Source organism: Bombina bombina, chromosome 6 (assembly GCF_027579735.1).
Source record: "Bombina bombina isolate aBomBom1 chromosome 6, aBomBom1.pri, whole genome shotgun sequence".
NCBI classification, from domain to species: Eukaryota; Metazoa; Chordata; class Amphibia; order Anura; family Bombinatoridae; genus Bombina; species Bombina bombina.
In genome coordinates this window covers 1,086,438,088-1,086,450,334 of record NC_069504.1, presented here as the reverse complement: position 1 = coordinate 1,086,450,334, position 12,247 = coordinate 1,086,438,088, and positions in this window count along the sequence as shown.

The window sequence follows — 12,247 nt, the reverse complement described above, 5'->3', positions numbered from 1 at the left end:
TAAATACTTACCTGTAAAATAAATCCTAATATAGCTACAATATAAATTATAATTATATTATAGCTATTTTAGGATTAATATTTATTTTACAGGCAACTTTGTAATTATTTTAACCAGGTACAATAGCTATTAAATAGTTAAGAACTATTTAATAGTTACCTAGTTAAAATAATAACAAATTTACCTGTAAAATAAATCCTAACCTAAGTTATAATTAAACCTAACACTACCCTATCAATAAAATAATTAAATAAACTACCTACAATTACCTACAATTAACCTAACACTACACTATCAATAAATAAATTAAACACAATTGCTACAAATAAATACAATTAAATAAATTAGCTAAAGTACAAAAAATAAAAAAGAACTAAGTTACAGAAAATAAAAAAATATTTACAAACATAAGAAAAATATTACAACAATTTTAAACTAATTACACCTACTCTAAGCCCCCTAATAAAATAACAAAGCCCCCCAAAATAAAAAATTCCCTACCCTATTCTAAATTAAAAAAGTTACAAGCTCTTTTACCTTACCAGCCCTGAACAGGGCCCTTTGCGGGGCATGCCCCAAGAATTTCAGCTCTTTTGCCTGTAAAAGAATAAATACAATACCCCCCCCCCCAACATTACAACCCACCACCCACATACCCCTAATCTAACCCAAACCCCCCTTAAATAAACCTAACACTAAGCCCCTGAAGATCTTCCTACCTTGTCTTCACCATCCAGGTATCACCGATCCGTCCTGGCTCCAAGATCTTCATCCAACCCAAGCGGGGGTTGGCGATCCATAATCCGGTGCTCCAAAGTCTTCCTCCTATCCGGCAAGAAGAGGACATCCGGACCGGCAAACATCTTCTCCAAGCGGCATCTTCGATCTTCTTCCATCCGGTGCGGAGAGGGTCCATCTTGAAGCAGGCGACGCGGATCCATCCTCTTCTTCCGATGTCTCCCGACTAATGACGGTTCCTTTAAGGGACGTCATCCAAGATGGCGTCCCTCGAATTCCGATTGGCTGATAAGATTCTATCAGCCAATCGGAATTAAGGTAGGAATTTTCTGATTGGCTGATGGAATCAGCCAATCAGAATCAAGTTCAATCCGATTGGCTGATCCAATCAGCCAATCAGATTGAGCTCGCATTCTATTGGCTGTTCCGATCAGCCAATAGAATGCGAGCTCAATCTGATTGGCTGATGGGATCGGCCAATCGGATTGAACTTGATTCTGATTGGCTGATTCCATCAGCCAATCAGAAAATTCCTACCTTAATTCCGATTGGCTGATAGAATCCTATCAGCCAATCGGAATTCGAGGGACGCCATCTTGGATGACGTCCCTTAAAGGAACCGTCATTAGTCGGGAGACATCGGAAGAAGAGGATGGATCCGCGTCGCCTGCTTCAAGATGGACCCTCTCCGCACCGGATGGAAGAAGATCGAAGATGCCGCTTGGAGAAGATGTTTGCCGGTCCGGATGTCCTCTTCTTGCCGGATAGGAGGAAGACTTTGGAGCACCGGATTATGGATCGCCAACCCCCGCTTGGGTTGGATGAAGATCTTGGAGCCAGGACGGATCGGTGATACCTGGATGGTGAAGACAAGGTAGGAAGATCTTCAGGGGCTTAGTGTTAGGTTTATTTAAGGGGGGTTTGGGTTAGATTAGGGGTATGTGGGTGGTGGGTTGTAATGTTGGGGGGGGGGGGTATTGTATTTATTCTTTTACAGGCAAAAGAGCTGAAATTCTTGGGGCATGCCCCGCAAAGGGCCCTGTTCAGGGCTGGTAAGGTAAAAGAGCTTGTAACTTTTTTAATTTAGAATAGGGTAGGGAATTTTTTATTTTGGGGGGCTTTGTTATTTTATTAGGGGGATTAGAGTAGGTGTAATTAGTTTAAAATTGTTGTAATATTTTTCTTATGTTTGTAAATATTTTTTTATTTTCTGTAACTTAGTTCTTTTTTATTTTTTGTACTTTAGCTAGTTTATTTAATTGTATTTATTTGTAGCAATTGTGTTTAATTTATTTATTGATAGTGTAGTGTTAGGTTAATTGTAGGTAATTGTAGGTAGTTTATTTAATTATTTTATTGATAGGGTAGTGTTAGGTTTAATTATAACTTAGGTTAGGATTTATTTTACAGGTAAATTTGTTATTATTTTAACTAGGTAACTATTAAATAGTTCTTAACTATTTAATAGCTATTGTACCTGGTTAAAATAATTACAAAGTTGCCTGTAAAATAAATATTAATCCTAAAATAGCTATAATATAATTATAATTTATATTGTAGCTATATTAGGATTTATTTTACAGGTAAGTATTTAGCTTTAAATAGGAATCATTTATTTAATAAGAGTTAATTTATTTCGTTAGATAAAAATTATATTTAACTTAGGGGGGTGTTAGTGTTAGGGTTAGACTTAGCTTTAGGGGTTAATCCATTTATTAGAATAGCGGTGAGCTCCGATCGGAAGTTTAGGGGTTAATAATTGAAGGTAGGTGTCGGCGATGTTAGGGAGGGCAGATTAGGGGTTAATACTATTTATGATAGGGTTAGTGAGGCGGATTAGGGGTTAATAACTTTATTATAGTAGCGCTCAGGTCCGCTCGGCAGATTAGGGGTTAATAAGTGTAGGTAGGTGTCGGCGACGTTGTGGGGGCAGATTAAGGGTTAATAAATATAACATAGGGGTCGGCGATGTTAGGGCAGCAGATTAGGGGTACATAGGGATAACGTAGGTGGCGGCGTTTTACGGAGCGGCAGATTAGGGGTTAAAAGTGTAATGCAGGGGTCAGCGATAGCGTGGGCGGCAGATTAGGGGTTAATAAGTGTAAGGCTAGGGGTGTTTAGACTCGGGGTACATGTTAGAGTGTTAGGTGCAGACGTAGGAAGTGTTTCCCCATAGGAAACAATGGGGCTGCGTTAGGAGCTGAACGCTGCTTTTTTGCAGGTGTTAGGTTTTTTTTCAGCTCAAACAGCCCCATTGTTTCCTATGGGAGAATCGTGCACAAGCACGTTTTTGATGCCGGCCGCGTCCGTAAGCAGCTCTGGTATCGAGAGTTGCATTTGCGGTAAAAATGCTCTACGCTCCTTTTTTGGAGCCTAACGCAGCATTTGTTTGAACTCTCGATACCAGAGTTAAATTTATGGTGCGGCCAGAAAAAAACCTGCGGAGCGTTAACAGCCCTTTTACCGCCGAACTCTAAATCTAGGCCTAAAACTTTACACTTATTTTGTCAATATTTAAACAGCTAATTAAACTTTAAAAAATACATTTACATCTTATTCTCAGACTAATCTTTTCTTTGAATGCATCATTCTATCTAGCATTTATTTAGTGTTTAATGTCCCTTTAACTGCAGAATCATTTGGAGTTGGAAAAACACAATGACAATACTGTCCTGCATTCAGAAATCGTTATCTGCTGAAATCAAGTGCAAGATTGTGATCAACCTCACATTTGTTACAATTAACTGTTTCCTAGCAACACTTATCTTGTCAGTGTTCCTTTGACTAATGGATGAGTACATCTTAAAGGGACTCTCAAGTCAAAAATTAAACTTTCATGATTCAGATGCAATTTTAAACAACTTTCCAATTTACTTCCATTAAGAAAATGTGCACAGTCTTTTTATATTTACACTTTTTGAGTCACCACCTCCTATTGAGCATGTGCAAGAATTTGCAGAATATATGTATCTGCATTTGTGATTGGCTAATGGGTGTCACATGAAACAGGGACAGGGGAAATAGACATAACTTTGAAATTTAATATAGACAGAGAGAAGCGCACTCACAGGAACAAACAACCATCTCAATAACATTGTTATCATGTTCTATGCAAATTAACCACCTGGGTGCAGCTTTTTAGCCCAGTAATGCTTTTCACAGAGTAGAACTTTCCTATAGTATATCAATCTGATCCCGCCTTTTACAGTCAGTCCAGCACCGAAATACCAGGCAATTCCTCTCTGAACAAGGAGCACAACAACCCCAGACGATAATTTCGGCATTCATTGGGCCTCGTCAGTGAGGTGCAGCCATATTCCTCTAAGCACACTGAGCAAGGAGTCTACGTCTGGTTGACCCTTTATCCATTAGAGAGACTTAATACACACAGAGAGAAGCGCACTCACAGGAATGAACAACCAGCTCAATAATATTGTTGGCCTGTTCTATACTTTGAAATTTGTCAGAAAAAAATCTACTACTCATTTGAAGTTCAGACTAAGTGCTATTGCATTGTCTTTTTATCCTGTATTTGTTGATTATGCAAATCTACTGCATTTACTGGTCCTTTAACAGCAAAATATACCTTATTATTACAGTATTAGAGTTGTGGAGAACTAGGACACCTTAATCAGGCTGGTACATTTAGCCACCAATCAGCAAGCGCTACCCAGGGTGCTGAACCGAAAATGGGCCGGCTCCTAAGCTTACATTCCTGCTTTTCCAAATAAAGATATCAAGAGAACGAAGAAAAATTGATGATAGGAGTAAATTAAAAAGTTGCTTAAAATTGCATGCTGTACCTGAATCATGAAAGAAAAAATGTGGGTTTCGTATACCTTTAAGGTTACCAATGACCTACTTACAGCAAAATCGAAAGGTCACTTCTCTCTGCTAACCCTCCTCGATCTGTCTGCAGTCTTTGACACTGTTGTACACCTTTTTTGCTCCAAACCCTCCAATCCTTTGGCATTTGAGACACAGGTCTATAGTTATCAAGGTCTGGCGGACCTGATCCGACACTGCGGATCAGGTCCGCCAGACCTCGCTGAATACGGCGAGCAATACGCTCGCTGTATTCAGCATTGCACCAGCAGCTCACAAGAGCTGCTGGTGCAACGCCGCCCCCTGCAGACTCGCGGCCAATCGCCAGCAGGGGGGTGTCAATCAACCCGATCGTACTCGATCGGGTTGATTTCCGGAGATGCCTATCCGCCTGCACAGAGCAGGAGGACAGGTTATGGAGCAGCGGTCTTTGTGACCGCTGCTTCATAACTGCTGTTTCTGGCGAGTCTGATTACTCGCCAGAAACACGGGGCATCAAGCTCCATATGGAGCTTGATACATATGCCCCACAGCCTCCTTGTGGTTCTCTTCTTACCTGTCAAACCGTATCTTTAGTGTAGACTTCTCTGGTGCATCCTCTGCCCCTTTACCACTTTCTGTTGGGGTTCTGCAAGGCTCTGTCCTTGGTCCCCGTCTCTTCTCAATCTACATGTCATCATTAGGTTCCTTAATAAAGTTGCATGGGTTTCAATATTATTTATATGCTGATGACACCCAAATCTGCCTCTCTGCACCAGCCCTAGCTCCTGCCTTGCTAACGCGTGTCACTAAATATCTTTATCTTTCTTATCCTGGATGCCCTCTCACTACCTTAAGCTAAATCTCTCCAAAACTGATCTCCTTATTCCCCCCCTTCCTCCAAAACCTCCACCACCCAATCTCTCTATAACTGTCGACAACTCCATCATTATCCCTACCCCGCATGCCCGATGTCTTGGGTCACACTTGACTCCGATGTTTCTCTCACTCCTCACATTCAGTCTCTGGCCAATTCCTGCTGTTTCCACCTTAAAAAAACATCTCTAAAATTAGACATTTCCTTACACAAGACACATTTAAAGGGACATAATACTCATATGCTAAATCACTTGAAACTGATGCAGTATAACTGTAAGAAGCTGACAGGAAAAAATCACCTGAGCATCTCTATGTAAAAAAGGAAGATATTTTACCTCACAATCTCCTCAGCTCAGGAGAGTAAGTTCTGTGTAAAAAGTTATACTCAGCTGCTCCCAGCTGCAGGTAAAAAAATAAAAAAAAAATGAAGAAATGAACAGCAGCCAATCAGCATCAGCAGTGCTGAGGTCATGAACTCTTTTACTGTGATCTCATGAGATTTGACTTAACTCTCATGAGATTTCATAGTAAGCGTCCTTTACCTGATTGGTGAAATAATATGAGCGTGCACAATGCTCATCCCTTCTGCTGTCCTAGGACAGACACACTAAAATGCTGCTTAGAAATCCTTTACAATGGGAGGTGGCTACTGAGGAACTTTTGAGGTAAAATATCTTTCTTTTTTACATAGAGATGTTCAGGTGATATTTTGTAGACAGCATTTTACAGCTATGCTGCATCACTTTCAAGTGTTTAAACATTTGGGTATTATGGCCCTTTAAGATTTGAATCCACTCTCTCATCCATTCCGCCTCGACTACTGCAACTCTAGTCTCCAAAATTAAACACAAAATTCTGACATACAAGGCCATCAACTGCACTGCTCCACCCTATATTCCAGACCTTGTTTCCAGATACTCTCTCTCCCATCCCCTTTGCTCTGTTCACAACTTCCTACTCTCCTCCTCTTGTTACCTCCTCACACTCCTGTTTACAGGACTTCTCCAGACTGACTCCCATTTTGTGGAACTCTCTGCCTCGCTCCACAAGACTCTCCCCTAGTTTTGAAAGTTTCAAGTACTCCCTAAAGACTCTACTGTTCAGGGATGCATACAACCTACAATAAACTTTCCTAACCTCAGTTCCTCATCTCTTTTGTTATCCCCTTGAACCCCCATTAGAAGGTAAGCTTATGAGCCCAGCTGTTTGCAGATCACCTTCATAAGAGATGGCTACAACAGTGAAACTCTCAACAGGGCCCTCTACCCATTTGATCCCTATAAATGTTACCTAGCATCCCATGACTATGCTTATAGCGCTGCGGAATCTGTTGGCGCTCTACAAATAACTGACAATAATAATAATATTGTCAAAATTAAAATATATGACAAGCAAATCAGCCAATCAGAACTTCAGTTGCAGCCTCAGTTTCATTCTTAAATTTTCTGAAGAAATTCTGTTTAAAGATCACATTTAGGCCCCCCTTGTCAACTGTGTGATAATATTCTATTGTTTGTAAAGTGCTAATTCTTAAGTACCTCATGTCTATTAATTATAAAACATCTAATTTTCTTATTATCTTAATTAATGAGTGATTCTGGCAATTTATCCTGCACCTCTTATAATCTAAAAGACACTTAAACTTTCTCTTAGTACAAGTTGCAGCACTTAACAACAAATCTATAAGGGGTTTTGTTATATTTAAGGGACATTAAATAAATGCATCAATGTATTGTAAAATACCTGTATACCAAATAAGACCTAGATTACGAGTGGAGTGAAAAATTGAGCTTTTGCAAGCACGATATGCACACTCCACTCAGTAATACTAGCGCATGCAAAAGTGCGCTGGTATTACAAGTTAAGTGCAATGCGAATGAGACCTTGCGTTCGGATTGCCTGGAAGCCTTGCGCTCACTAGAGCGCGCTTCCATAGGCTCCAATGGGAGCCTTGTTCTCATGCCGTGAAACACGGCAAAGAACCCAGCACAATGCAGCTTTGGGCAGCAAATTAAAAATATATGTATATAAGCGTATATATATTTATTTTAACTAAAAACACAGTCCCCATAGACTTAAATGTGAAGGCACTTTTCAGTGCCGTTTTATTTTCTAACACCCTACATCCTGCTTCGTGCATTTTGGATCCTAAACCCAAATTGTTTCTTTTATGATTCAGATAGAGCAGCAATTTAAAACAACTTTCTTATTTACTTCTATTATCAATTTTTCTTCATTCTCTTGCTATCTTTATTTAAAAAGCAGGATTGTAAAGCTTAGGAGCCAGCTTAAGTTGCTTAAAATGGCATGCTCTATCTGAATCATTAAAGAAAAAAATGTAGGTTTAGTATCCCTTTAACGTGCACCTGTAAACGGATAGTTTTGCCTCTTTACTGGCGCACTTTAAAATAGCGCCCCACTTGTATTCTTGCCCAAAATATTTTAAAAGGTTTTAAAATTGGCCTTTTTGTTAGCAAAATGAGTAAAGTTTTGCCGTCCACAGACACACCCCTTTTGGGTATTTATCTTATCACTTTTGCTGTGGCCATATATGTACAGATCAACACAGTAGATTTGCATAATCAACAAATGCAAGATAACAAGACAATGCAATAGCACTTAGTCTGAACTTCAAATGAGTAGTAGATTTTTTTTCTGACAATTTTAAAAGTTATTTATTTTTCCACTCCCCCTGTACCATGTGACAGCAATCAGCCATTCACAAATGGATACACGTACCATGTGACAGCCATCAGCCATTCACAAATGCATACACGTACCATGTGACAGCCATCAGCCATTCACAAATGCATACACGTACCATGTGACAGCCATCAGCCATTCACAAATGCATACACACTTATTCTTGCACATGCTCAGTAGGAGCTGTTGACTCAAAAAGTTTAAATATAAAAAAAAAAGTGCACATTTAGTTAATGGAAGTCAATTGGAAAGTTGTTTAAAATGGCATGCTCTATCTGAATAATGAAAGTTTAATTTTGATTGAGTGTCCCTTTAAGGTCAGCATTCTGATTTTTTTCCCCAGCTTCTATGAAGTAAGCAGGGGGAAATATACAATTATACTCAGAAACATTTACATTTTAACCATTTAAATCTTTCACGGGGAATTACATTCTGAGTTTGATGTTCCTTTAAACTGCTTCTGTAGATAAGCACACTATGGCCTAGATTTGGAGTTCGGCGTTAGCCGTGAAAACCAGCGTTAGAGGCTCCTAACGCGGGTTTCTTACGGACTCCGGTATTTAGAGTTCAGTTACCGACACTCAAAAATCACCTAACGCTCAAATTTCTACCGACACCTCAGAACCAGTAGTAAACATATACCGACAAAAAAAATCCACGAATCACAAAACAAATATTGCACAAAGTACACTTACACTCATACAAACACGACACTATTTAATTTTCATATTTAATAATTTTTCATCAAAATACAAAGGATTAAAGTTGCGAGATCTCGGGTGTTAGAAAAAAAACAACACAAATCCATTTTCCCATTGACTTACATTGACACACGGGAAAAGACCCTCATATACCTACATCTAACTAATAACATTATCACAAACATACACTCATCGATGCATACAAACAATATACACCACATGACATACCCAAAATATTTATTTATCACAAAAAGAACACAATTTAGTTACTTTTTCACACAAGCTCATGACGTCACTCACTTTACGAGGAAAACCAGTCTTAGAAAAAAAAAATGAACAAACTTTAGAGCCTCCATTGACTTCTATTGGGAAGACGTGCTTGTGCACGCGAAACCCTCATTTCCCTAACGCACGCAAATAGCGTAGACAGAAAAACTCCAAATACCAGCGCTAGAAAAGACATGATTTCATGCGTTAGACACAGCTATGATGAATAGATCAAGAAATGACTATTTCCCTATGGTGGATTTATGGATTTTACTGTTTGAATATTCACAACACCATTAAATTCTTTCAGACTTTTATATTACATCAACTACAAATCAACATCACTAGTAACAACATTTTTGTTTTAAAAATATTACATTTAAACGGACACAAAAATAATGTCAACTTTTCAGGATTCACAAACACTACACAATGGGAAACAATTCTCATTTACCTTTATTATTGCATTTCAGTTATTCAACTCATATGCTTGCAGCAACAGCATATCTACATAGGGCGCCATGTACTAAGCTTCGAAGTGACCGTCCGTCTGTATTTCCGCGTCAAAATTTGCTCACGATCTGCTTCTCGTATGTACCAATCTGCGATCTGCTCGAAAAAACACTATTTTCATCAGCGATCGTAATTTTACTCAACTCATCGTTCCGAAGCCTTTTTCCACTTACTACATGTTCGATCGCACGTAAATTCGCTGTAATCGGAAATTATGAATGTTACAACTAATCCGCCCGCTCCAACTTTCACTGTAACTTCGCGTGATTTGCTTCGCGACCATTTAGGTAGCGAATACAATAGAAAACTATAGGGGGTATCAACCTGACGCCAGGTAGAAGTACTTAAGTGAAAGGACTAGACTACTATTGTAGCATTATTGGTTTTTGGATCAGTGAATGAAGATGGAGACACTTTTACACATGTTTCTTTTCCGATTAATTCAATTACGAGGAAGAAGGGCTATACAGGCACCGGTTGACAACTTGCAAAGAAGGAGAGGTAGAAGAATTAGAGTCCCTAGAGTTTTCCTTCCACGTATGGGTTTGGAAAGCATTTCTGATCGAGAGATTATCCAGAGATTCCGTTTGGACAGAGAAGCTATTATGCAACTTTACAATGAAATAGCAGAATACCTTGAACCAATGACAGCGCGTTCACAAGCCATACCCAGACTATTAAAACTGTTGGCAGCCTTACACTTTTTTGCCACCGGTTCATTCCAAGCTGTGTCTAGCGTTATAATTGGCATCAGCGAATACCGAAAAGTAAATAAACAATATTCTAAGATTTCTGGCAAAATGCACATTCTTATACATGTCAGCAGCCAGACGTTGCCGCTTGTCTGGCGATTATGACACCTAGATCGTCACGTGGGTAAAGAACTAAACCAATCAGGTCGCAGGCTGCTTCTTAACTTTGCTCTTTCGCGCCGAACGAAGCTTCAAAGTTATCAATAATCCGATTGTCTTCGACACACAATAGACGCAAAATTTTACGGCTTGGTTTTTAGTACATTCATGTAACGAAGTGCCATCCGCATGGTGCGAATGCCGGCGGGTTATTTCGATACGGTCTGTGCGAAAAAATTGACGCCTTAGTACATGGCGCCCATAGGCTTAACACATGATCAGTCATGGATGCACATACATTACTTTTAACATTCACTCATACATGTGCATTCAAATGATGGTGGAAAAACACATTACATTCTCTCGAGGAATCACAAAACACAACATATGGATTTTACTGTACTTTTAACATCATGATTCCATCACCAGAAACCATTAGGAATTACGTACAACAAGAACATCAGTACACCAGATTACAGATGTCACTTTATGGGAAGGAACAACAATGCCAGACCGCTATATAGAAGTCAGCATATGTGGGACACAATCACAATATATACGTATATGTACATAACACGCATCACCCATCACGCAACCACAAAGCACACATTTAGATTTTATTCAGCACACAATAACAATGTAGTCAAATACAACAACACAATGAGGATTTCAGAACTACATAGGCAGGTTAATAATATCATGACGTCATTAGAAGATTCAACCATACACATCACAGATTCACGACTGTACCGCCCCTTTCGGAACTTTAACACTCAATACTACAATACAACATATACGTAAACAACAGTTTGGAACAGCATTATTAAGGCGATTTCAATGGGACAATTAATAAATATTGTCAGATCGCAAATCACTTATATATATAATACTACAGATGACAGCCGGAAGTTCTTCAGTATTAGTGACATTTGAATGGGACGCATACAATATTGACATCTCGGCAATCACTTATATATACAATACTACAGATGACAGCCGGAAGTTATTCAGTATTAGTGCGATTTGAAAGGGACGCATACAATATTGACAGCTCGGCAATCACTTATATATACAATACTACAGATGACAGCCGGAAGTTATTCAGTATTAGTGCGATTTGAAAGGGACGCATACAATATTGACAGCTCGGCAATCACTTATATATACAATACTACAGATGACAGCCGGAAGTTATTCAGTATTAGTGCGATTTGAAAGGGACGCATACAATATTGACTGCTCGGCAATCACTTATATATACAATACTACAGATGGCAGACGGGAAGTTCGGAATTATTATTGCGATTTTAAAGGGACGCATACAATATTGACTGCTCGGCAATCACTTATATATACAATACTACAGATGGCAGACGGGAAGTTCGGAATTATTATTGCGATTTTAAAGGGACGCATACAATATTGACAGCTCGGCAATCACTTATATATACAATACTACAGATGGCAGACGGGAAGTTCGGAATTATTATAGCGATTTTAAAGGGACGCATACAATATTGACTGCTCGGCAATCACTTATATATACAATACTACAGATGGCAGACGGGAAGTTCTGAATTATTATTGCCATTTTAAAGGGACGCATACAATATTGACAGCTCGGCAATCACTTATATATACAATACTACAGATGGCACACGGGAAGTTCGGAATTATTATTGCGATTTTAAAGGGACGCATACAATATTGACAGCTCGGCAATCACTTATATATACAATACTACAGATGGCAGCTGTTACTTTATCGTTTACAAACAATATTGCAGCAACA